The sequence below is a fragment of the Thalassophryne amazonica genome, chromosome 9, assembly GCF_902500255.1.
Source record: "Thalassophryne amazonica chromosome 9, fThaAma1.1, whole genome shotgun sequence".
NCBI lineage: Eukaryota > Metazoa > Chordata > Actinopteri > Batrachoidiformes > Batrachoididae > Thalassophryne > Thalassophryne amazonica.
The window spans coordinates 99,299,678-99,327,507 of record NC_047111.1 but is presented as its reverse complement, the minus strand read 5'-3'; the positions used below and the strand labels follow the sequence as shown (position 1 = coordinate 99,327,507).

Below are 27,830 nucleotides of genomic sequence, written 5' to 3'. Positions count from 1 at the left end.
AATGAATCAAAACCTGCAAAATAAATCAGCAGCACAAGGAACAGAAGCTTTTTACACACGAGTAATAGATGTAACTTTAATAGGTGTTCAAGAAGGTATAGTTGCGTCAGCAGAAAGTGTAAAAGGAATAATTCTTGCATCAACAAACAGTGTTATGACATCGGTTTTGGGGGTAAGGTAGGTGGGGAGAGGTGGCTGAGGGATCCCTCACTAAGCTGGGGTTCCAGTAAGGCAAGGCTGCATTTACCATTAGGGCTGCAACAATCAAAATACCTATCTGTCATGAGGATTACCATCAACATAAATTAGATGAAGCACACGTCGTATAAACTATCAGAGAAAAGCGATTTACACATCTGGCATGACCTCTTCACATAAAAAAAAAAATCCATGTTCTACATTCCAGTAAAGGGTAGATAATCTTATAACATGTTCATGTATGAATGGATGCATATTCAGTTGTATATTTCATTTTTTATTCAACTAAACCTATAAAAAGGAACAGTAATAAATAAGTTGAAACTCAAGCATTCAGTTGTTCTGTGTGATTGCAGGAGTGTCCCTGTTTTTCTTTGCTGTCCTAAACAGACTTGACGTTTACTGCAAATTAAAAAAGAACTAAACAGCAAACCAGGGACGATATTGTCCCACCACTCAAAAATGCAGGAATCTCAACTGTCAGTCACAAGGTTAAGTCCTTTGGACTTCATTCCTCCACACATTTCCACTGGGTTCGCAGTGCAGCAGCAGCAGCAGCAGCAGCAGCAATGTTGCTGTGAGAACCGTTTGTTTTAACAAACTACGCACCTACGAACAGCATACATACAGTACAATCAAGACTGAATTAGAAAAATACAAGTACAAAATGATTACATTCAAGAAGACAGTACTAGCACAAAGGGTATTATAATCATTTAGGTAACTAATATAGGAATTTCAACTTTATAGAAGCATTTTCTATAGAAAAAGTGTGATCATGGGGAAATGACAGTATTATGGCTGTTTGTATAGATGTGTGGATTTGTTATTGACTTGATTCTCACATATTAGAGTTAAAATGCATAATTTCCACAGAATGGGTAAAAATTGTGTATTTTCTTTAAATGTCATGATTTGGTTTGGGTCATAAGGTGCAAATACTGTATATTAAAAGAGGCATTGATTATATTGTTGCACATCATTCCAACCCTGGGTTCAGACATCAAAGAACCCCCCATTTGAATTGTGCTGATATCGTTACCTGAAGATTTACACGTCTAGAAAATGCAGTGCAACTGGTTCGCGTGTCATTTTAATATACCTTTTTCCTTCTTTGGCAAACGTCAAACTCACTTTCTGTAAGCAAATATCTCTCTTTTTCGGGGGAAGACAATTTGTCTTTGCAAAGAGCTACACTGATGTCCACCAGAAGAACTACTGTATACAGTTTACTGCTTGAATAAAATCGTCCCTAATGTAAGTTTCTCTCATATCAGAAAATATATTATATTACTGGGATTATCGTAAAGCATACAGTGGTTCCCTTACGTTTTAGGAAACAGTTCATTAAGTACAATTTTCACGAGAATCAGAAAATTGTTGTATGTGCTGCACTACTTTTACACAAGGACATTTATAAGCAACGCATTTTTGCCACCCAAGCAATGCCTTTAGATTAAGAAAAATACTATTTCAAGATATGAGTTCTTTAAGACCCATGTACAGTATATCTTAGTTGTCTGTGTTATCATTAAGTGTTTTAGTTTCAAACACATCTTAACACAAAACCAAGAAATGTCTCCAGAGGTGAAAAGATGAGCTCATTGACGAGTCTGTGCGTTTCCTCTCAGCATTTTCTTTTTTGTTGTTGTTGCTGAGCAGGTAAGCATCAATATACGTGCCGCCAATGAGCTTGATCTTTTTGACAACAGTCTTAAATCAGTAAACTTGACCTCAACAAAATCATTAAAGTTAAGAAAAAGGACCTAGCTTAAAAAGGAGAGCATCAAATATACACACACACAAAAAAACCTTCAAAAGCAATAAAGCTGACTATAATCTAAAACTTGTGATGAATACATTGGTCAACACACAAGAATAAAAGGTTGAGGGTTTCGTGGTTAGTCTGGTTTAACCTGCCTGCCGCAACTTAACGTGATCTTTTAAATGCTGCAAAGAAAACCTGGAACTTAACAGCAAAAACACGGTAAACCAAAGTACGGAATGATTCTGCCCAGGAAAAGACAACACCAAAGAGAATGAACACCACCAGGCTGTGCCTAAATAAAAATACTGTTACAAATCTCTTATTATCTCTGAGTAGACTGGTATGTGGTAATAAAATCTCAAAAGGCTTACAGGAAACAAAGAGGGACAGTTTTTTTAAATGCCTTTTCTCCATTTGCTCTGAGACAAACCGTAGCGCGGCGTGGCCTGATATACATTTTGTGATTACATCGAAAGCAGAACACACAGAGGGGATCAGATTGGATGCCAAAAACATGGCATATACATAAAAACTCTCTTAATCTGCCTGATTTGTGGTAATAGCCAAAGACAGGCCATCAAAGCTAATATTTTACTTTTGGTGCTGCCAAGAAGATTTCCAAGGATAACAAAAATGCCGAAGCAACTGTGGTTACTTTTCTCCACACTGACTCTACAGTTGACTCTGAAATTCAAGAACTCATCCTAGATGATGGAGGGATTACAAGACAATTTCAAGCAGAGTTGGAAATGAGAAAAAAAAAAAAAACTTTCTCCACTCAAATACTAAAAAGAAATCGTACTACAGGTAAAATGATATTCAACGTGATCCTCCTCCAACTATGTTCCCAAGGTATAAAATCAGAAGACAGAATTTTTTAATTTCTGTGCTCTTCCTACATGTTGCTCATTTTATGAGCCAATTTAACAAAAGTGAACGGTGCAAACATTGTATTCGGATTTGCAAATGCAAAAGCCTTAGCAGTGACCAAATAGTTTGTGTTTAAGGAGCAGAGACGAGGCATTTTGAGACCTCCACTGAGAACAACTCAAAGTTCAGCTACAACTTAGTGCAGTGTTTATGTAATAAAAATTACAATAAAAACACCTACCCCATGGAAAGAGGCTGCAGACAAGGGATAAAACTCATTGCTTTGCAATAATATCAAGAATGAACAAAAACTTGATTTTGTGATTTTGTTATTACAAATGTTTGCACTCATTTCAGGACTGCGATGGCATTAAGCGATAAGCTAGCTAGCAGTGACTAGAGTGTCCAGGCGGGAGGGTTAAGGCTATATTTCAATCATTTCCACACAATCTCGCTATCACAGGAAGCAGTTGTAAGTTGATTCACCAGCTCATGACCCTGACTGGGTCAACGAAAGCCAATGAACTGAATGCAGGACAAAGAAAAACCCTCAGCTATAGGCAAAACTAGTTCAAATGCAAAAGGGTCTACAAAGGTCTACTAAACATTCAGTCTACATGAAGATTTCCAGCTACCCCCTTCACAGTAGCACTGTTCTTTAAATCAAATAGTCTACCTCTATCTCATCGTTTGCACACCAAATTGGTGTACTATAGGGGAATGCTAAGAATAACAGAAGTCATCCATCTTGAATATTTACCGTGGTTAGAGTCATTTGGATTGAAGCTTGAAGGTGATAAGAGCTTTTCAAATATAGAGGTATTTTACCAAGCATGAAGGGAAGTCTTCAGTAGCTATGCGTGAGGTAAAAATGTGACAGAAAGCCGTGTTTATCGATAAAACAAATGCTGTGCTGGGGTTCTTCCAACCAAAAACGCTATTTTTTTAATTGCAAGACTTGACCGTATTATAGTCTATCTGACAACAAGGTGAACCCATGACAACTATCTATAAGGGAAGCCATGCACAGGGAGAGAGCTCAGTTCTTCCACAGGCCCTAACCAAGGATGAGAGGAGATCAGAAAGGCATCATCCCTCCAAACAAAGGAAGGCTTCGAGAGAACACTGAAATAGTAAGGAGCACGGAGGATGAGAGGATTGTTTTCCCCACCATGAAACCGAACTAACAAATTCACTGTGTCCACAGTTTCCTGATCAGGTCTCCCTTCAATGTAGCTCCACTGCCAGTGTCTCATTTTAGTGGCTTCTCGTAACAGCAGTGGCATTTCACTGGTCAGCACAGGAGATGAGGACTGGAGTCTGTGGAAGGTCTTTCTTCGGACTCTCAGAAGAGCTTCTCTGGCCTCTGAAACAGGACATTAATGATAATTTAGGACATGTGCACACTTCTTCTCAATCAATCCACCAGTGTAGGATATAAAATATCTTAAAAGTATATTTACTATTGATTACCCAAGGCCAAAATATGGCCATCAGCACAAGTTCATTCATATTACTGCCAGGGTCTTCAAATTCACATGGAACATTCTTAGAACACAGACCTTGGACAAGTTCAAAGATGGCTAACCTTGACCTATTTTACAAGATCAAAAGGTCTCATTCTGTTTCCTATTTTTATGCTCATATACCCGAGGGTATTTTACCACTGAGTTATATTTTTAAAAATGATTTTAAAATATTTTAAGCTGCTTAAACAAGCTGCCACCATAAATCTATATTAGTGGTGATACAACAGACAAAGGTTGCACTGTGCACGGTTTCTCCAGTCACATACACAGAAGCCTGTAACTACTAGTAACTCCGGGTTGTCATGGGTGTGTTGGTGGCTTCCCTCAAGAGAGTCATTCTTGCATGGTCACTCAGTTTTTAAAAACTGCCTATTCCACACAGATTTACCATCCAGTACCAATACTGTTTGTATTTCTTAACGGCCGATGTAAATCAAGTCCAAGACTTGACTGTTTAGTGACTTGGAAATGTTCATTAACCCCTGACTTCTCTAAAGAAAACTGGCTGGGACAAAATACAAAGCATCACACATACATTTGACCAGTTTTTTTTTTATTACACTATATGAAAGCTTTTCTGTATTGCTGTTCAATAACTTGAACATATTTTTATTTCTGCAGACAAAAATACAGGGGTGCCAAAAACTCTACTGTAGCACTCTGGCCAGGATTGTGTTCTCTGACATCAGCAGCAGAGAGTCTATCATCCTTACCACTGACATCAGATTCAGGGTGGGTGTTTTTCTAATAAATAAACAAATTAATTAATTAAAGAAAATACAGATATACTTTGAGATGTTTGGTGTCAGCATCTGTCCATCTTTGTTGGACTGACAGTATCATAACGAGTAGTAGTCAACTTATATAACATACTCTTTACTTCATCGCTTTCTCCTCTTGTCTGTGCCCTAAACTCAGCCAGCACTCTTCCCCCACCCACCCACCCACACACACTAAAATCGCGGAAACTGGCACAACCATGAATGCCAGCAAAATTCAGCAGACACTTTTCAACTGAGATAAAATTGAACAAGTACGACGACACATTTTCCCCTGCCATGAAACTAGGGGAAGGAATGGGAGGGGGTGCATCCCACCCAAAGCAGCAGGGAAAACACAGAACATTTTTTACCCCAAATAAAAGCAAAAAGGAGCAAAATTGAGTTATTTTTCAGATTGAGTAATCATTTTAACTCTAAGCATAAGTCCACGAGTTTCAGTTTAAAAAAAAACACAATGTGACTGGTAAGACATGTTTACGGTGTGTGACAAAATGATTATTGCCTAAAATGGATAAACTGGTGTATAAAACAACAAGAGACAATAAAAGCAGATGTGCTATTTAGTCTAAGAGAATAGAGCACCAAATGTCCACTGGCGGCGCTGTGGAAGCGCTGCCGCCATCTTGGACTGCTGATGATAACGTCAGCATCCACGACAGTGTAATTTAACATACCATTTTTTTTTTTGTCTTGATGGCTCATTATTGGGGTTTATTTTCCCCATGAGCAGAATACTAAAGACACAACGGATAGCCGTAGTGAATGCTGGGACAGTTGTGACAAGCAAAATAATTACAGAAAAGACTTTCAGCTTTTAAAATACCTGATTTATTTTCTGCTGGTTGGCGGCTGAGAAATGCATCCTGAGCAAACACAGAGGGACTTCTTTAAAAATGCTGCGGTTATTCACACGATAAGGAATTTAAGTTTTGTTGAACTGAGATTTTTAATTCTGAGAGAAACAGTGGCAACAGATTAAAAAATATATCATTTACTCTGTGCTGCTAACAGGTCGGCTTCAAATGATATAAATTTTGTTTTTGTTCATTTAAAAATAATTAAATACAGGATCTAACAGCAATTCTTCCTGTTCGCTGGCCGTGGATTTCTTTAGAATGGAAATAGAGATATTAACAGCGTTGGATTTGGACAGAAATATGAATCGCAGGTCAGAAAACCCACACTCTAATGACCAACATGAAGCAACGCAAATGCAAAATAAAGCATAATGTTCCAATGTCAGCTTTGATTTTTGAGGAAGAGCCACAATGCTGTCAATACATCAGATCATCATTTTGTGGCGCGTATTCAGTTATCTGTAATATGCTTTAAATTTGTGATGTCAAACTATATTATTCCAATACGTGAGATTTGACCCCAATAAGTGAAAGCGACTGTACGGTTGAAGTGTTGGCTCATTACCTGTTATTAACATGTTAAGGCTATTCATGTGTTAATGTAATTCTTTTACTTATTCAAAGCATCAAAGTTTGAGGAGAAGACAAGTTCACCTCTGCAACAACTGCGGTGATCTTGGCCTCTTTCGTCATCCATATCGTGTACTCTGACAGGTTTAAAACAGTCCAACATGTTGTTGGCACAAGGAAGCCATGGGGGAATCTGTTGCCTCTGGGGCGTTCTATCGAGTGTCGCCTCTTGCTACTATGTTCTCTTTGATTTAGTGTAGCATGCTATAACTTATTCAGACAATGTCGCATAAAAGCTGGGTTTCAGCGATACCTGTGAACGTTTTCCATGGCTGCCACCTCAGCGAGGGCTGCCAGGCTGAAGAAAGAGGGCAGTTCTTGAGACGCTGTGTTCCTCTCAGCCTCCACTGGTCTGGGATTACTGTAGCACCCTGTGTCATTGCATAACGTCTGTTGGGATAATGGCTTCTTTTCCTGTTCCTGGTTCAGGTCCCGAGTTTTGTCTTCTGTAGAAAATTAAAAAAAAATTCTCAGCAGCAGCACTGCAGCACAATGGCAATGCAGCCTCTGACTTGTTTTGTTACTGTTATTGATGCCGAAAAGTTGTAAAATGTTAAAACTTTTAGCAAAAAGTATGTTTTAAAACTACACATCTGACAGGTTAGTCCCAGGATGGGAAACTCAACTAAAGAAGCTGACTTTATACTTATCAGCATGTTTACTTTTTACATGAATTTATATTGTTTATAAATAAACCAAAACAAACAAAGAAACGAAACAAACAAAGGGGATTAAAAAGTCAAGTGTATATCACAATATTAATTTTACTTGAATAAGTGCATGATGGAGATACACTTTTATTTACACTGAAGGCACCTTGACACTTGCACAAATTTAACCCCGCACTGCCGTGCAATTCACTGTGCCAATGCGACCCGCTTTGTCCTACTGGATGCCACGCTCTGTGCCGCTGGACACTGCGTTATATAAAATAATTATTTCATACCCGATGACTCATTTACTCTCAGAACTTGGCTGATGAAACATTCTCTCATCGTTCTTGGAATCACAGAGAAATTATCTACAGCTCCAGCTTGTCTCGTGTGCTTCATGAGGTGGAGAACACATTTGGAATTGTCTTGAAAAGGTAATTATTCATAATATTTATATTGTGATAGGTTGGCATGTCATTCCTTCTTATGAGTTAGATAATGTATCTGTAAAATTATGTTTATTGTAGGGCTGGGTACCGAACTTTGGTTCTTTTGTGGCACAGACCAAAATGCTTTGGTAGTACCGAGTATCAAAACATGCCTCGTCTTTCGGTGCCAAGTTTTGGTACCCAGGGCTTAATCACATGCAAGAAGAGCGGTTTGCAGCCATCTCAGCATTCAAGTCCGTCTGTGGATGTTACAGAGCATGAACAGCCTGCTTCAAAGTCTTCACCACTGCACTCCACTTCATCTGAGAGTATCAATGACGGCGCTATGTCTGGGATACAGTTGTGCTCAGCATGGAGTAGACAGTTCTCAAAAACTGAGTGACTGCAAGAAGAAGAGTGAGGAAAGCCACCAAGACACCCAGACAACCCAGAAGTTATAGGCTTACATGGCTGTGATTGGAGAAATTGTGCACAGTACAAGCTTTGCATTTTGTATCACCAGTGATCCATCTTCATGATGAAGTGGTATAGAGGAGGATTTTCTTAAAAAGAAGAGCTGAAAGTTTAGCTACAAATTGCCAGAAGGTACAGCTGAGATGCAAGCCTGGATTTCATCTGTTTTGGTGAAAGAAAATCCTTCTCTGCTCTACTCCACTATGAAGCTAAAAGTGGTGATGCAAAATGCAAAGCTTGCACTGTGCACAACTTCTCCAATCACAGCCACATAAGCCCATAACTTCTCCTGGGTTGTCTAGGTGTCTTGGTGGCTTTCCTCAGTCTTCTTCTTGCACAGTCACTCAGTATTTGAGAATTGTCTACTCCATGCAGATTTACCATAAAGTGCCATACTGTTTGTATTTCTTTGTAATTAATGTAAATAAAGTCCGAGACATATTCAGTGGCAGCTTTACCATCAGAGAGCCTCGTCCACAACTACCACAAAAGACTCCAAGCTGTCACTGATGTTAAAGGGACAATTCACAGTATTAAGAACAGCGGTATGTAAACTTTTGATCAGGTTCATTTGGGTAGTTCTGTTGTCATTTTGATTTAAAAAGAGGAAACACAGTTGTATGACAATAAATGGCTTCACCCAACCACTAACCATGAGTTTGTGTTGTCATTCATATTCTCTTAAAAATGGCCAAAAAAGCAAAAATTCTGCCAGTGTATGTAAACGTTTGAGCACAACTGCAGCAACAGGTACGTGCATTGCTTTGAAGCTTTGCTTTGCTTCTGTTCAGAAGCGGTAAATCCACTTCATAACCCCTCTCAAACCCATTAAAATATGTCAATCGTGAGTTTTGTGCGGATTAAAGTCACTAACTTGGGACTTCTGTCTTGTCGCGAGAAAGAAACAAGACTCATCCTCTGTTCCATTCAAACAGCTCCAAATGCTGCGCAGCTCTCTGCCAAGTCAAAGATAGAGTCCGGTCAGAATTAAATAACTTCAAAGTGAATCGCCATTTAAATCAAATTACACCTTTCCAAACATTGTAAAACAAACAAACTACAATCGATCAAAATGTTTTTTTTCCTCCCAAAATGAGACGTCCTGTGCTGACATGCAGCAGCTGAGGTCAGCTCAGAGGTATGGAGAGACATACATGCCAAAATGTGCAATAAGTGCAAATGTGCCAAAAATGCCAGACCACAATGGAAATATGCATTTATTGCTTTCTTGTGCTATCCGTGTATTTTAATGGGCAAATACGTATGTATTTTGTGCATTATTGTACTAAATAAATTCAATCAATCATGTCTGAAAAGAAATGCTTTTGACAAAAACTACAGTCTTTTCAGGTGTTCTTTTGCAATGGAAATTGTTTATTTATTATTTTTTTTCTGTAAAGAAAACTGCTTGGAGTGGAAAATTACCAAAGCTGAAAAATAAAACTCAAAATTTGTACTATGTGTACTGTCATTTTTTTTTGTTAGAATTGATCTTATAAAATTGGTATTAAAAAAAGTATTGTTCAGGAACCGGTATCAAAGTGAAGGTGTCGGCACTGGTACTGGCATTGAAAATTTTTGTTTGATACCCAGCCCTAGTTTATTGTGCATGTAACATCTCCTCATAATTGTTCAGATGCACTGCAGCAATGACACACATTGGCTCACAGTGACACACAGTGTTTTCAAACAGATTGCCCAATGTTTACAGCTAGTTCACAAAATGAATGCATGCCAGAGATTTTGAACATTTCTAAATTTTCTTTGCACACCTACACGCAGCCGTGCACAGTTCACGCACAGTTTAAAAAGAGTTTACTCTCAAGCACGACAGATTGCATGCCAGTGCGGGGAACAAATTTGTGCAAGTGACAAGGTGGCTTGACTACAGGTACTGTCTTTCATTCTCTGACAATCAGCTCTCCGTTGTGAAGTCATTTTGAAGATGGACAATTATCTGTTAATCCCAGTCAGACACCATTTCTTTACTCACCCTCAGCAGGAGACACACGGCCATCAGCTGTGCGCACCAAGTGAGTAATCTTGGTCTTTCTGGCCTTCCTCTTCTGGCTACCAACTAGCATCTCCATACTAGTGGGGCCCTGGACATCTGGGCACATAGTGGCAACGGGGGCACATGGTTTGGCTGTTGAAGCAGAGTCCAGCATGGTGGAATCATTCTGCATCACTGCTGTAAAGAACAGGTGTTTTTCAGAATAACACTCCTTTAAGTTTTCAGTGATTTGGCACATCTACAGCCACACCATTGCACATTACATTTAAATTAATGCACTTGAGCCAAATCAACAATCAAATGTCTGTGGTGTGACAATGTCTTCAATCCTCTTAAGAAGGCATTTACACAAAATTTATTTCTTAATTTGGTTCTCATTCTTGCTGAAATTAAAAAACAGGCAATTAATAAATCTTTTGAAATTCAGAGTGCTATCTAGAGTTTCAATAACTCATGGTCTTCAATACATGGCCAAAAACTATATGCGCAGTGCCCAAGCACATACTGGTTTTTAGTGGGCACATATTCTGAGCACTGGTCCGCATTATCCAAGGGCATGCTGGGAGTGTTCTGCTGACATAACACCAACCATTTAGAGATTCACTGGTCATCCCCTTCTACCAGGAGAGGGCAAGAAGCACAGTGCTATGGTATCAAATTGACATAAGTGAAAGGCATAGAAACGAGTTCTGCTGCGAAGCCAGATCTACACAGACAGGGTGAGTGACTTGGCAACACAAACCTAACGCTGGATGTTGCTGCGACTGTTTTTAATTGATTTATAACCACGTATATGAATACTGTCCTTTAATGCCTTTTACTGCTGTGTGAAGAATTCCCACTGATCATCATGCAGTTATGCATGTAAGGTGCAGCCATTTCAACTGAACATTGAGACATACCTCACATACAAACTGAATGAATGAGCTTTGTAACACTCAAGCCACCTGTTTGTCCAAATAACCCCAATGTGGGGAGGGAGAGAATATGGAACAAACAAGTGTTATTAAAGTTGAAGTTTTTGCATTAATTATTAATTTTATTTGTTGCATTGAAAGCAGTTTTATGTCCCTATTAGGGGTCGACCGATATGGATGTTTAAGGGCTGATACAGATTATCAACAAGGTTTGGAGGCAGACATTTGGCAGATATTTGCCTGCAATAAAAAGTGTCAAAAAGGCGTCAAAATTTAGTATGACACACTGTTAACACAAAACCTTCTTGAAAATGTTTTGCAGCATATGTTTATTTGACAGAACCATTCAATGTGACCTTCACACAAAAAGTACAAATAACATTATGAAGTTGAACAAATACGTAAATACAGCCAACACAGCTCCAGCCTGCACACTGATATCTTCTGCTATGCCAGTCTGTGGAGCAGCAGCCTTCAGCACTGACAGGCTGGACCTATGATGTACAACAAATCAAGCAGTGCTGTGACTTTGTTACAAACCAGAAAGCAGGGAATCATATTTTAAGTGTGGTATGGACTAACAGCACCTTGATGCCTGAAGTCAGGGGCCACTGGCTAGGTATGATGAGTACTTCTCACACATCTTTGGGCAGAATAAAAGTAATTCAAGATTTGTAATGTTTTGTAATCTACTGTAAAACACACAATTTGAGGCAACTTAACTTAAATATCACACATATTTCATATTTCTGTTGTATGTCATGCCATTTTCTGTTATGCTAGGTCATAAATAATGTTTAAAAGGTTAAATAAAACACATTAACACAGGGTGACACCCCCCCAAAAAACAGAACCCATAAAAATTGGAATAAATCCTATGAAGGCAAATTTCAAGAAATTTGCTGGACTTAAACTTCAGTCTATGTCTTCGCCAACATCATCCACCAAGGAAAGACATTTTGCCCAGAGGCCTATTTCACCAACAAATCATAGTATTTGAAGCGTAATTCTGAAAGGACACAAATTTTATGCAAAACAACCAACTGAAAGTTTGGGGAATGATCGTACACAGACTGAAGTTTACGTCCAGAAAATTTTAAGAGATTTGCTGAACCTTTGTAGGATTTACTACAATTTTTATGGGTTCTGTTTGTAGGATTGATTAAAATTGTCAAGGGTTCTGTTTTTTTTTTTTTGTCACTCTGAACTTAACATTTGCTCTCTTCTTCAAAAATGACACACAGCAGCTTTAATCCAGTGAGACAGAGCTGTGTCTTGTGATTTAACACCATGACAGAGACTGTAAATGTATAGTTACACACAGTAGCTGTAATCAAGTTGTGTCAGGCAGCGTTTTTATGTCAGTTTTTTTTCTTTCAATATTTTTGAGTGGGATTGTATTACTTTTTTGTTTGTTTTTTAACAATATAACCCCTTTAATAATTGTCTTATTTGAACAAGAGCTGAACCTGGACTGATTTGATTGTCAAACCCGCTCTTTTAAGGATAAAACCTGGATGAGAAACTTTCTGAATCATAGTTTTTCACATCTTCCTGTTTCACTAAGTGAGGCTGTGAGCTGAAGATGATTGTTTAACATCCTTACGTTGCTGCGCTGGTTTAACAAGTGTTTAGCGCTAAAGTCTGCTGTTCACACAAATGAATATGTGATCGTTTATAAAGAGTTTTAAACAATTCCAAGGAAGACCATTAACTTTTCATGTGAAAATAAGTGAACTCCTCCTCCTTCACTCCTTTTTCTCCCTCCATCCTCCTGTTCACACCATCTTTGCTGTTTTTCCTCCTTCGAGCAAATTTTTTAGAAACATGAAGCCTTTAAATTGTAAAATAAACCGTAAATTTCTGAATGTAGCAGCAGCTACGGACACAGGAGGAGCTCTGGATTATTTAATGAAGGATTTTGATGGACTTTTTCCCGTTTAATCAGATGAGCAGAGAGGCTGCTTTCAGCTGCGTAACATTACTCAGTGCTGTGTCCTCACAGAACGTTAATGTCGCTGACTGGCGATCTCTTAAAAAAAAAAAAAAAAGTAGCTGTGAAAGCAGAACTTTGTAACCAGTGAGTCGCTATGTGCAAGCACTACAAAAATAAATGGCTAATACCGATATCCACAAAAATGGAGATAATTGGCCCGGCCGATAATTGGTCAACCCCTAGTCCCTACAATGGACTATTCACTGTGTGCACTGTGTCAATGTGGTGAATGCACTTATATATAAGGTGTACAGTAGTGTTCAGAATAATAGTAGTGCTATGTGACTAAAAAGATTAATCCAGGTTTTGAGTATATTTCTTATTGTTCCATGGGAAACAAGGTACCAGTAGATTCAGTAGATTCTCACAAATCCAACAAGACCAAGCATTCATGATATGCACACTCTTAAGGCTATGAAATTGGGCTATTAGTAAAAAAAAAAAAAGTAGAAAAGGGGGTGTTCACAATAATAGTAGCATCTGCTGTTGACGCTACAAACTCAAAACTATTATGTTCAAACTGCTTTTTTAGCAATCCTGTGAATCACTAAACTAGTATTTAGTTGTATAACCACAGTTTTTCATGATTTCTTCACATCTGTGAGGCATTAATTTTGTTGGGTTGGAACCAAGATTTTGCTCGTTTACTACTGTGCTTGGGGTCATTGTCTTGTTGAAACACCCATTTCAAGGGCATATCCTCTTCAGCATAAGGCAACATGACCTCTTCAAATATTTTGACATATTCAAACTGATCCATGATACCTGGTATGCGATATATAGGCCCAACACCATGGTAGGAGAAACATGCCCATATCATGATGCTTGCACCACCATGCTTCACTGTCTTCAATGTGAACTGTGGCTTGAATTCAGATTTTGGGGGTCGTCTCACAAACTGTCTGCGGCCCTTGCACCCAAAAAGAACAATTTTAATCTCATCAGTCCAAAAAATATTCCTCCATTTCTCTTTAGGCCAGTTGATGTGTTCTTCGGCAAATTGTAACCTCTGTTTTCAGTTTTCTTCCATGCGTCTCTGTTTTTTTTTTTCCATTTTAAAGCACTGGAGATCATTGTAGATGAACAGCCTATAATTTTTGGCACCTGCATATAAGTTTTCCCCTCTCCAATCAACTTTTTAATCAAACTATGCTGTTCTTCTGAACAATGTCTAGAACGTCCCATTTTCCTCAGGCTTTCAAAGAGAAAAGCATGTTCAACAGGTGCTGGCTTCATCCTTAAATAAGGGACACCTGATTCACACCTGTTTGTTCCACAAAATTGACGAACTCACTGACTGAATGCCACACTACTATTATTGTGAACACCCCCTTTTCAACTTTTTTTTTTTTTATTAATAGCCCAATTTCATAGCCTTAAGAGTGTGCATATCATAAATGCTTGGTCTTGTTGGATTTGCGAGAATCTACTGAATCTACTGGTACCTTGTTTCCCATGTAACAATAAGAAATACACTCAAAACCTGGATTAATCTTTTTATTCACATAGCACTACTATTATTCTGAACACTACTATACATCTTAAAATACTACAAAGTGACTGTGGCGGACCTTAGAGCTGCTTTTAGGTAGGCCAAAGTGCAAACACTTTCTTTGGTGGAATATGCTTCACTACATCTCATCTCCAGGTGAATACACCCATAAGAGCAGAGATGAGCAGAAGTACATTTAGTATCTAAGGCAAATGGGCACTGGGCATGATAATGACAACGGCTTTAGATGAAGCTAGCTAAGATGATAATAACGTACAATAAAGTCAATCATCCTTACCAATTTGCTTGTTGCTAATTGCACTTATTCAGATATTTCAGTTTCATCATCACTGCTGATAAAATCTGGCTTTGAATTGTTCTTTAGCCCTGTGATGATGAATTTTTTTAAATTTAAGTTCTGTTGACAACTACTGTCAAACAGGATTTTAATCAACCTTCAAGATACAGTTGTGCTCATAAATTTACATACCCTGGCAAAACTTTGGATTTATTGGCCATTTTTCAGAGAGTCCGAATAACAACACAAAAACGTCTTTTTCACTCATGGTTAGTGGTTGCGTGAAGGCATTCATTGTGAAACAACTGTTTACCTCATTTTAAACCATAATGACAACAGAAACTAACCAAATGACCCTGATCAAAATTTTACATAACCCAGTTCTTAATACTGTGTATTGCCCCCTTTAACGTCAATAACAGCTTGGAGTCTTTTGTGGTAGTCGAGGCTCATTTTCTCTGATGGCAAAGCTGCCCATTCGTCTCTGCAAAAAGCATCCAGTACCTGTAAATTCCTGAGCTGTATTGCATGAACTGCACGTTTGAGATCTCCCCAGAGTGATACTGACCTTTCCTGACCTCAATGATACTGAGGTCAGGAAACCGAGATTGGCACTCCAGAACCTTCAATTTATTCTGCTGTAGCCATTGACAGTTCAACATGGCCTTGTGTTTTGGATCGTTGTCATGTTGGGATGTCCTAGTACGTCCCATGCGCAGCTGATGAGTGCAAATCTTCCTCCAGTATTTTCTGATAACATGCTGCATTCATTCTGGCATCGAGTTGATCATGTTTCCTGTGCCTTTTTAGCTCAGGTATCCACAAATCATGTGATCAACCTGTGTTTCACATTAGGAATGGTGTACTTTCATCATAGGCCTTGTTGAGTCCTTTTCAAATGTTACATTAACGATAGTTGCCAAAAGTTCAAATTTGGTCTCATCACTCCAAATGACTTTGTTCTCTGCGCCGTTTGGCCTATTGCAAGTGGGATACTCTGTGACATTTGCGTAGTAATGGCTTTCTTCTGGCGACTAGGCCCTGCACCCATTTTTCCTCAAGTGCCTCCTCATTGCGCATCTTGAAACAGCCACACCACTTTGTTCAGAGAGTCCTGTATTTCAGCTTAAGTTATTTGTGTGTTTTTCTTTGCATCCCAAACAATTTTCCTGGCAGTTGTTGCTGAAGTTTCTGTTGGTTCTCTAATTTTCCACTTCTTGATTAGAGTTTAAACACTGGTTACTGGCATTCTTGGGTCTTTGGATATCTTTTTATATCCCTTTCCTGTTTAATACAGTCCAATTACCTTTTCCTGTAGATCCCTTGACAATATTTTTGGTTTCCCTATGACTCAGAAACCAGAAACATTAGTGCAGCACTGGATGAACGAACGATGCAAGGGTCTGTCAGAAGCCCAGAAATTCACTGACCTTTTATACACACACAGTGATGACTAGCAAACAGATCACAAGTGAGGATGGTTACCTTTAGTAGCCATTGAAACCTGTTTGCGTCAATTTGTGTGCATGTTATCAGGCTTAAATCACCAGGCCATGTAAACTTTTGATCAGGGTAATTTGGTTAGTTTCTCTTGTCATTATGACTTAAAAAGAGTAAACAGTTGTTTGACAATAAATGGCTTCACACAACCACCAACCATGAGTGAAAAGCTTTTTGTGTTATCATTCATATTCTCTGACAAATGGCCAAAATAAAAAAATAAAAAAATAAAATTAAATTAAAATAAAATCTAAAATTCTTCCAGGGTATGTAAACGTATGAGCACAACTGTATTTGACCTTTATCACTCACTGAGAGGACCCATATAATTGGGTTAATGAGTTAATCTGTAGGCATGATAACTACTGGCAAAGTTATTTATCAACATATTGTTACTGAGATGGGAACATAGGGATTTAAGGGATGGATGGGATCTGAATCTGGATCATTTGGGCAGAAATGTGTGTATTCCTGTAGGTGTCAAGCTAGTAGGGCGTTTTAAAGATGAGAACTCATTGGATGAAAGTGTAGAATTGGACAGACCAAACCATGTGGAACTTTTGCCTAAAAAAATTGTAAAATCTCATTTGCATCAAAATTTTAACTGCATCATTTTGTTGTTACATTTTAGCTTCCAAGACAAAAATGGGCCATCTGGCTGAGTCATTTTGACTATTAAAAAAGTAACATTGTTTTGTTATATGATAGTCCCATTATGTATCAAGACAACGAGCAACACTGACAAAAGGAATGTGCCACATCTGTCTGAAAATATTGTCCTGCTTTCTAAATGCACAAACATCAACAATCTATTTCACCTTTTTCCACTGCACCTGACTCTCCTTTTGTGATTGTGCTTCCTAACAATCTTGTGGAATGAAGTCTTTTTCTGAGATGGAGATGCCCCTGATATAGCAAGAAACAAAGAAACAAATAGCATGGACATGCTGTGATATGAATGAAAAAACATTTCGCGTTAACACAGAAGAGATTTGGTGCAGAAAAACGTGAGTCAACAAATAAGAGCAGAGCGGGTCATGGATGAGATGGAAGGACATCAAAGAACAGTCTTTATGTTGCAGAGTGATGGTGAATTTTTCAGCTTATGTTCTGTCCTCACCTTTGTTGGCTTTTGTGGCTTCCTCTTGTCCAGGGGAGCTGTCAGTCTTCTTCTTCTTTGTAACAGCTGCAACCTTTCTTGTCAAATGTCATTGGGCTATACTGCGGTAGGCTGTTAAACTTCTTTTCAAACTCCTCCTCCAGCTTGCCAAGACTAAAAATTTAAATGTGTGTCACTAAGGATATAGTGAAAAATACAAAGCTAAAACAAACAAACAAACAAACAAACAAACCCCACACCCAGAAATAAAGAATTTAATGACCACAAGCAATTTCTGCCTGGTTTTTATTCCATGTGTACACAGATGTGGTTGATTTCAAGCCTCTGCAATTATCAATGTGGCATGTTTTTATTTATTTATTTATTTTTTTGTTGTTTTTTCAGAAATTTTCTAGTAGGCCTAAAATATCTGCTCTTGAGTCATGCAAGTTATTGCTACAGCACAATAGAGAAATAAGAAGAAAAACAATTCTAACCCTTGCAAAGCTTCATCTTTGGACTTGGACTTTTTAAACTTTTTGGGGTTATTAGATCCCACTTGAGAAACTGTCCAACTCTCATCACTCCAAGCTGCATCATGATCAAATGCACGGAAAGCGCTTCTTTTACCTGAAGACACAAAGACACCAACTGAGACCCATGTGAATACATTGTCAACTACTGAAATATAGATAAAAAATGAATAAAGTATACATAAACACAGGCATTCCTGTCTGTGTATGAATTTTCCTTATAGCAAGCTGGATACCTCGGTCAATGTTGGCTCTCAGTGAAGTCAGCATCCCCTCAGAAACGAGGGTCTTGTATAAGGCGCCCTTGCAGCTCCTCTCCGATTTCCTGGATCCATGGTTCTGCGTTGTTGACTCTACTTCACTCAACCTCTCTTTTAACTTGTCCTCATCTTTGAGTTTGGTAGGTGAAACTCCACCTGGGGAGTGTTGAAGTTCTCTCACACTGTCCTCAACATCTGTGCTTGTGATACCCACTTCCTCTGCCTCTGTTTTAGCACTAACATTAGTCATCATATTGGTCATTTCCGCCTCAGATGAGCCATGCTGAACAGTTTGCACATGGTCTACTTCCATCTCCTCCACCTTATCTTTGATAAAAGTCTTGACTTTGGGCTTACTCTTCTTTTTAGGTAAACCAAAGTTTTCACTGTCAGCATTGCTCTCAGTCTTAAGGCTGTCTTCTGTGTCAGTCCAGGTCCCTTTGGCAACTGCCTCAATTGTGTTCAAGATGCTGTCTGTGCCTGGCTCTGTATGAGTACACTTCTTTATGACCTTCTTGGACAAGCATGGTTCTCCCCTCATTACTGTTTGACTTTGCAACCTCTTTCTTCTTGTTCTTCTTTTTGACACATGCCATTTTGGCTGCTCAGTTGTGGGAGAATGGCATTAGTGGAGGTAGAAGTGGAGGAGGAGAGTAAAGGTAAAAGGGGTGCTGTGCGTGCACCATCAGGACTGCCAACAGACTCTCCTGTGCACTCCTTGATTTCAGGTTGGATTGGGGACTGCTGAAGACAGGCTGGAGAGCAGCTGTCCTCTGGCTGAGAAACTACTGTGTCCATTTTCCCAGCTTCAGATGCCAAGCACATCTACAAAAACAAAAACCCATGTTAACAAATGAAGAGTAAAATTAACAAGCAGGGGTGACCTTGGTGTCCACCAAACCTAGGCTTTGGAAATGAAAGAAACTGACAAAAAAAAAAAAAAAAACAAGCTCATTTCAAGCAACATGCAATTCAAAATCACACAAATATTGAGAGGAAAAGAAAGAAAGGAGAGTCTGATCAGCTACATTCAAACAATCCTTTCTGCGGGGTTGTGTGGATTCATGGCCATATTGTGGGTTTTGGAACATAACCACTATAAAATAATGAAATAGTATGTTTCTGTGTGAAAATGATCTTTGTCTGTCTCTCACACACACACCATCTCTATTCACTTGACACCTTGCTCAATCACCTCCCTCACTTTCTTTCTTTTGCAGTTAAATAGATGTGGCAATGTGGCTTTTATTGAAACCCCTAAAGTAAGGCTTTATGCCTCCAATTTAGTAGTTATGTGCCAGAAAACCTCCATTTCACTCTGACAACCACAACCTGCTCATAAATCAACAACAAACCAACATCCACTAACAACCCAGAAGGGGGCAGTGTTTAGCAGGGGGCAGGTAAGTTTATAGGTTATTACAGAAGCACAAAAGTGGCTTTTTTGATTGATATAAATCAAATCAATTTTATTTATATAGCAACCCAAATCACAACAAATAGTTACCCCAAGGCGCTTTATATTGTAAGGCAAAGCCATACAATCTTCTTCTTCTTCTTTGTCTTTCGGCTGTTCCTGTTAGGGGTCGCCACAGCAGATCAACCGTTTCCATCTCACCCTGTCCTCTGTATCTTCCTCTGTCACACCAACCACCTGCATGTCCTCTCTCAGCACATCCATGAACCTCCTTTTGGTCTCCCTCTTCTCGTCCTGCCTGGTGGCTCCATCCTCAGCATCCTTCTCCCTATATACACTGGGTCCCGTCCTCTGCACTAGTCCAAACCATTCAATCTCGCCTCTCTGACTTGTCTCCAAACCGTCCCACCTGAGCTTTCCCTCTGATATTTCATTCCTTGTCCCTTCTTGTCACTCCCAAAGCCATACAATAATTACGGAAAAACCCCCAACGGTTCAAACGACCCCCCTGTGAGCAAGCACTTGCGACGTGGGAAGGAAAAACTCCCTTTAACAGGAAGAAACCTCCAGCAGAACCAGGCTCAGGGAGGGGCAGTCTTCTGCTGGGACTAGGTTGGGCTGAGGGAGAGAACCAGGAAAAAGACATGCTGTGGAGGGGAGCAGAGATCAATCACTAATGATTAAATGCGAGTGGTGCATACAGAGCAAAAAGATAAAGAAAACTCAGTGCATCATGGGAACCCCCAGCAGTCTAAGTCTATAGCAAGCAATACACGGTGTAAGGGATGGGGTTCAGGGTCACCTGCATCCACCCTAACTATAAGCTTTAGCAAAAAGGGAAAGTTTTTAAGCCTAACTTAAAAGTAGAGAGGGTGTCTGGCTTCCTGATCTGAACTGGGAGCTGGTTCCACAGGAGAGGAAGCCTGAAAGGCTGAAGCTCTGCCTCCCATTCTACTCTTACAAACCCTAGGAAACTACAAAGTAAGCCTGCAGTCTGAGAGCGACACGCTATTGGGGTGACTATGGTACTATGAGGTCCCTAAGATAAGATGGGACCCTGATTATTCAAAACCTTATAAGTAGAAGAAGATTTTAAATTCTATTCTAGAATTAACAGGCCAATATGGGTGAGATATGCTCTCTTCTTCTAGTCCCTGTCAGTAGTCTAGCTGCAGCATTTTGAATTAACTGAAGGCTTTTCAGGGAACTTTTAGGACAACCTGATAATAATGAATTACAATTAGTCCAGCCAGAGGAAATAAATGCATGAATTAGTTTTTCAGCATCACTCTGAAACAAGACCTTTCTAATTTAATTTTAATTTGTTTAATATGCGCATTGAATGACATATCCTGATCAAAATTACTCCAGATTTCTCACAGTATTACTAGAGGTCAGGGTAATGCCATCCAGAGTAAGGATCTGGTAAGACACCATGTTTCTAAGATTTGTGGGGCAAGTACAATAACTTCAGTTTTATCTGAGTTTAAAAGCAGGAAATTAGAGGTCATCCATGTCTTTATGTCTGTAAGACAATCCTGCAGTTTAGCTAATTGGTGTGTGTCCTCTGGCTTCAAGGATAGATAAGCTGGGTATCATCTGCGTAACAATGAAAATTTAAGCAATGCTGTCTAATAATACTGCGTAAGGGAAGCATGTATAAAGTGAATAAATTGGTCCTAGCACAGAACCTTGTGAACTCCATAATTAACCTTAGTCTGTGAAGACGATTCCCCATTTACATGAACAAATTGTAATCTATTAGACAAATATGATTCAAACCACTGCAGCGCAGTGCCTTTAATACCTATGGCATGCTCGAATCTCTGTAATAAATTTTATGGTCAACAGTATCAAAGCAGTACTGAGGTCTAACAGAACAAGCACAGAGATGAGTCCACTGTCTGAGGCCATAAGAAGATCATTTGTAACCTTCACTAATGCTGTTTCTGTACTATGATGAATTCTAAACCCTGACTGAAACTCTTCACAATAGACCATTCCTCTGCAGATGATCAGTTAGCTGTTTTACAACTACCCTTTCAAGAATTTTGAGAAAAAAGGAAGGTTGGAGATTGGCCTATAATTAGCTAAGATAGCTGGCTCAAGTGATGGCTTTTTAAGTAATGGTTTTAATTACTGCCACCTTAAAAGCTGTGGGTACATAGCAAACTAATAAAGATAGATTGATCATATTTAAGATCGAAGCATTAATTAATGGTAGGGCTTCCTTGAGCAGCCAGGTAGGAATGGGGTCTAATAGACATGTTGATGGTTTGGAGGAAGTAACTAATGAAAATAACTCAGACAGAACAATCGGAGAGAAAGTCTAACCAAATACCGGCATCACTGAAAGCAGCCAAAGAGAACGATATGTCTTTGGGATGGTTATGAGTAATTTTTTCTCTAATAGTTAAAATTTAGACCGTCGAGAGACAGGTTAGTTTACCCTACTGATGATGTGTTGTTTCAATAGTAAGCCTGCTCAGTACGAGAGGAACCACAGATTCAGACATTTGGTGTATGTGCTTGGCTGAGGAGCCAATGGTGCGAAGCTACCATCTGTGGGATTATGACTGAACGCCCTCTAAGTCAGAATCCTGCCTAGACGAAGCGATACCGAAGCGCCGTGGATTTTCGGTTGGCCCCTGATAGCGGGCCTCCCCCGAGGGGCGGGGGGGGTGAGCAGAGCCGCTCGTGACTGGACTGGGGCTGCGGCCGGATATGCGGCCGCCCCTCTCCTCCCATGCAACTCATGTTTGTGGGAGAACCTGGTGCTAAATCACTTGCAGTCAACCTGATTTAGTGCAGTGGTTCACAAACTGGCCCACAAGGACCATCAAACCTACAAATTTTCCATCTCTCCCTACCCTGCCCCCAGCTCATTCGCTCATTCAGGTGTCTGTTAGTAATTGATTGGTTGCACACCTGAAAGAGCAAATCAGCTCAGGGTGCAGAGCAGGAGAGATGGAAAATTTGTAGGTTTGATGGTCCCTGAGAACTAGTTTAGAACCACTGCATCCACGTTCACTCTATTTTAATTAGTTTATCCTCATTATTTTTAATTTGTAAACATATGAGATGACAGAATTTACTGTTTTTATTTAATCACATTTATTTTTGAGTGGAGAGGACAGGGTCTCATTCATTCAAATTATCCACACACACCAACAATGTAATGCTGTGCACAGTGGGACAGTCATTTGAAGTTTGCCACATGTGGTACCACCAAGGTTTGATCAAGGTCAAATTGTCTGTGTGGGTGGGTGTGTGTGTAAGTGTGGTGGGGGGTTCTAAGTCGTACAGGGCTTTGCCTAACAGGGCCCACATTTGATGTACCTGCTTACTTTTAACTGGTTGAGATAGTACCTCGAATGTTTGATCAAACACATTTTTGGGCTTGTTTTTGGGGTCCTCAGGGGACACAAGCAGCAGGGGGCCCTTGGCAGACATCCATATCTGTGTATGTTTGGTTTATACCATGCCTGCTCCTGTGTTCATATGTCGCAACATCGTTCCTTTGATCAAAATGCTCCAGGCTGCCAGTCTACTAGAGTATGCAATTCCATTTGATGATCACTGTAAATTATTTCATATCCAAAGTTATAAAATTTACTGCTTTGTATATTGACAAGGGAAAGGACTCAAAGTGTAGGCCTCCATCTCTAAAGGTTACATCCTAGACAGACAGAAGCACAACATAAATGTGTCCTTTCATTTAATACTATATTGTGCACTCTTTAGTAATTTTAACTTTTTTTGTCTGCTGACACAGACAAAAGATTATCAGATTTTGCAGTCTCTCAGTTTCTAATATGTTAAACTAAATATAAGTGATGCAAATATCCACTCAAGCTAAGTGGATGTTTTAAAATTTGAACATTTTCACTAGCTATGAACTGGAACTGCACTCCCTAAATAATGTTGTTAACATAAGGTGCAATTTATGCAGTCTGTTAAAAACTTTACCTCAGCAAGCTGGAAGAGAGCGGACTGTCTGCAGGGTTTTCCTTCTGGTGCCGTAGGCATGGATGACTACAAACATAAAGTGCTTTATTATACTTGGAGAAACAATACTACACAGAACAGGTAAAAACCAAAACAGATGTTATAACAACCGACTGACTGTTTCAGCTCAGCTGTTCCGATATATGAAGCTATATTCATATCTTTATTGTGAACATAAAATGGAACTTCTGAGAATAAAAACAAACATGTACAACTCTGGCAATAATTATGGAATCACCAGCCTCAGAGGATGTTCCGAGGCTGGTGATTCCGAGGATGGAATCCACCAGCCTGGAAGATTAGTTGTTTAATTTTGTAGAAAAAAAGCAGATCACAGACATGACACAAAACTAAAGTCATTTCAAATGGCAACTTTCTGGCTTTAAGAAACACTATAAGAAATCAAGAAAAAAAAAATTGTGGCAGTCAGTAACGGTTACTTTTTTAGACCAAGCAGAGGGAAAAAATATGGACTCACTCAATTCTGAGGAATAAATTATGGAATCACCCTGTAAATTTTCATCCCCAAAACTAACACCTGCATCAAATCAGATCTGCTCGTTAGTCTGCATCTAAAAGGAGTGATCACACCTTGGAGAGCTGTTGCACCAAGTGGACTGACATGAATCATGGCTTCAACACGAGAGATGTCAATTGAAACAAAGGAGAGGATTATCAAACTCTTAAAAGAGAGTAAATTATCATGCAATGTTGCAAAAGATGTTGGTTGTTAACAGTCAGCTGTGTCTAAACTCTGGACCAAATACAAACAACATGGAAAGGTGTTAAAGGCAAACATACTGGTAGACCAAGGAAGACATCAAAGCGTTCAAGACAGAAAAATTAAAGCAATATGTCTCAAAAATCGAAAATGCACAACAAACAAATGAGGAACGAATGGGAGGAAACTGGAGTCAACGTCTGTGACAGAACTGTAAGAAACCGCCTAAAGGAAATGGGATTTACATACAGAAAAGCTAAACGAAAGCCATCATTAACACCTAACAGAAAAAAACAAGGTTACAATGGGCTAAGGAAAAGCAATCGTGGACTGTGGATGACTGGATGAAAGTCATATTCAGTGATGAATCTCGAATCTGCATTGGGCAAGGTGATGATGCTGGAACTTTTGTTTGGTGCCGTTCCAATGAGATTTATAAAGATGACTGCCTGAAGAGAACATGTAAATTTCCACAGTCATTGATGATATGGGCTGCATGTTAGGTAAAGGCACTGAGGAGATGGCTGTCATTACATCATCAATAAATGCACAGTTTACGTTGATATTTTGGACACTTTTCTTATCCCATCAATTGAAAGGATGTTTGGGGATGATGAAATCATTTTTCAAGATGATAATGCATCTTGCCATAGAGCAAAAACTGTGAAAACATTTCTTGCAAAAAGACACATAGGGTCAATGTCATGGCCTGCAAACAGTCTGGATCTTAATCCAATTGAAAATCTTTGGTGGAAGTTGAAGAAAAGGGTCCATGACAAGGCTCCAACCTGCAAAGCTGATCTGGCAACAGCAATCAGAGAAAGTTGGAGCCAGATTGATGAAGAGTACTGTTTGTCACTCATTAAGTCCATGCCTCAGAGACTGCAAGCTGTTATAAAAGCCAGAGGTGGTGCAACAAAATACTAGTGATGTGTTGGAGCATTCTTTGTTTTTCATGATTCCATAATTTTTTTCCTCAGATTGAGTGATTCCATATTTTTTTCCTCTGCTTGGTCTAAAAAAGTAACCGTTACTGACTGCCACAATTTTTTTTCCTGATTTCTTATAGTGTTTCTTAAAGCCAGAAAGTTGCCATCTGAAATGACTTATTTTGTGTCATGTCCTGTGATCTGCTTTTTTCTACAAAAATTAAACAACTGAATGAACATCCTCCGAGGCCGGTGATTCCATAATTCTTGCCAGGGGTTGTATACAGGTGCATGAAAATTCAGTAAGGTATGTCTTCTATAATACATTCCAATTCTACCCTAGAACTCTACTAGTGTATACTAAAGTATATATAAATATCGAAAAAAGAGTAAGTAGAAGCCACTCAGAGTGCCTGGTCTTGAGAACCAGGGATGGCATGAATTAATTCAATTCCAGCCCTTAGAATACTGAAAATGCCATATCCACTGCAGCTCTTAAGGCCTACATCGTGCCACATAGTTGTTTCCTACAGATGAGACATCATCAAATATACTACAGCTGCAGTAATGAAGTATGTTTTACAAAGTGGGCACATTTTTTAGGCAGCATGTGATGTGGTTCAATGTTACAATTGTGGTAAGTAGTGTTGCCACTTACAAAAAAAAAAAAAAGAAGAAGAAGAAAAAGAAGAAGAAAAAAAGACCATCCACCCATTATCCACAATTAAATCCAGCCTGGTCAGACAGACTGAGGCTGCAGGCTAAGCAGCATCTGCATCAGCATCCTGCAGCGCCACCTGGAGTATCCCAGGAAATATGTGAGACAATATACAATTTTTTCCAGCGTGTTCTAAATCTGAGCTGGGTTTCCTTTTTGAATAGGAATTGTTATAAACATCAGTAAAGGAAGACATCCAAACAACCTAAATTTCTTTCAGTGTGACAGCAGGAGTTCGAGCTTGATCTTGGATGTCATGCCATCTTTTAGTCATTATCCAGCTATCATGACCATATAAACGGTGACTGTGACAACACAAATCATAGATCCTTCATAAGCACAGTAAAGAACAAGGCATGCATTACTGCACATCAGTGGATCCTAGATGCAGGGACTGTGAAACTATTAGGGATGTGGAGGATGCGGCTGCAAACAACTACAGACAATTTTAAAATGAACATGTACAGCATAAGATGGACAGACTGTCGATAAAGAAGAAAAACAAGGAAAATGCAAAAATCCTGTCACTCTCAACCAAATGGAAAAAAATGTATCTTGTTCTTGCATTCTCTTCCTGTGTTGAAAGTACTTTTAGTTTGTGCAAATTATTTTTAACATTCAACAGTAAGTTGTACACAGTATTTTTCACAAAACAGTATTTTGTGGGAAATCACCTTTGTGAGTCTCCTAATGCCCCGGTCACACGGCGATAGCTGGATGAAGGATAAAAAGTCAAAAATCGTTGCGAAAAGGTGGAGGAAAGACTTTCCCTATCACCGTGCGAGATTTTGTGTGTCTTAACAACAACAATTTGGTTTGTCTTCACATTCTAAGTTCTTGCGGCATTTCTGTACCTTGTTGTACACTTTATCTGTGGTAGCAGTTGTCCTGATGAGTACATTTGATGACTCCATGGCATCAGCCATGGGGAACTGTCCGTGTCAGATGAAGGCGACTTCCAAAGACATGCACACGCAGGCCAGCCAAATGGTTTAAACGTGTGTACATGGTTAAAGTAGTTGATGAAACGTTCTTAACACTATTGTTCCTGTATTGGGTTGCTTTTTCGCGCCAAAAATGAATGGTTCATTAGCGATACAAGGATGTTTCGTGCAGCTTGTCGAAGATTTAGTTACTGATTCGTTCAGATATTGTTGCATTTATCGACCTTCGTTAAATACGTTGGACAAATTTGGACAAAAGTCAAACGAAATGCTACAAAACTAAGCAAATGATAAAAAAAACGTCAAGTACGGAAGCAAAAAGAAATACAGATGAATTGAGGTTGTCAGTGGTATTCGTTCAAATTTTTCAACCGTTTAAAAATTCTGATGTAGCGCCAACTACAGGAACGAAGCTGAACGAAGGTTAAACAATGCCTCGGAAAGTCAACAAAAGTCCAGATTTCTTGTTTCGTTTGGGCTTCATTGTCCTTTATTAGTGCCGTGTGACTGGGGCTTAACATGTTAAATTTTTAGGGAAAAAACATTAAATAATTACATTCTCTGTCAAAAGAGAGGGGGGGTTACAAAAATATGATTTGTCATTTGAGCCAATGTAGTAATTCCCAAACTCATTCTACCAGCCTCTGTGCACTGCCTATTTGCCATTGCTGGTTTTGATTGGAGGCATGGGAAGAACAGGTAGATTAAAATTAGTTGTACCCCTTGGACCAACAACCTCTTAAACAAGATGTAAATTTCAGGAATTTAATAAAATTTAGTCATACCTCTGCCAGT

The 27,830-nt window shown here is 39.2% G+C and overlaps 1 pseudogene; it reads right to left on the bottom strand.

Moving 5' to 3' along the window:
• Nucleotides 1–62: 62 nt before the first annotated feature.
• On the bottom strand, nucleotides 63–27,017 carry LOC117517992 (annotated as a pseudogene).
• Between the last annotated feature and the right edge of the window lie 813 nt (nucleotides 27,018–27,830).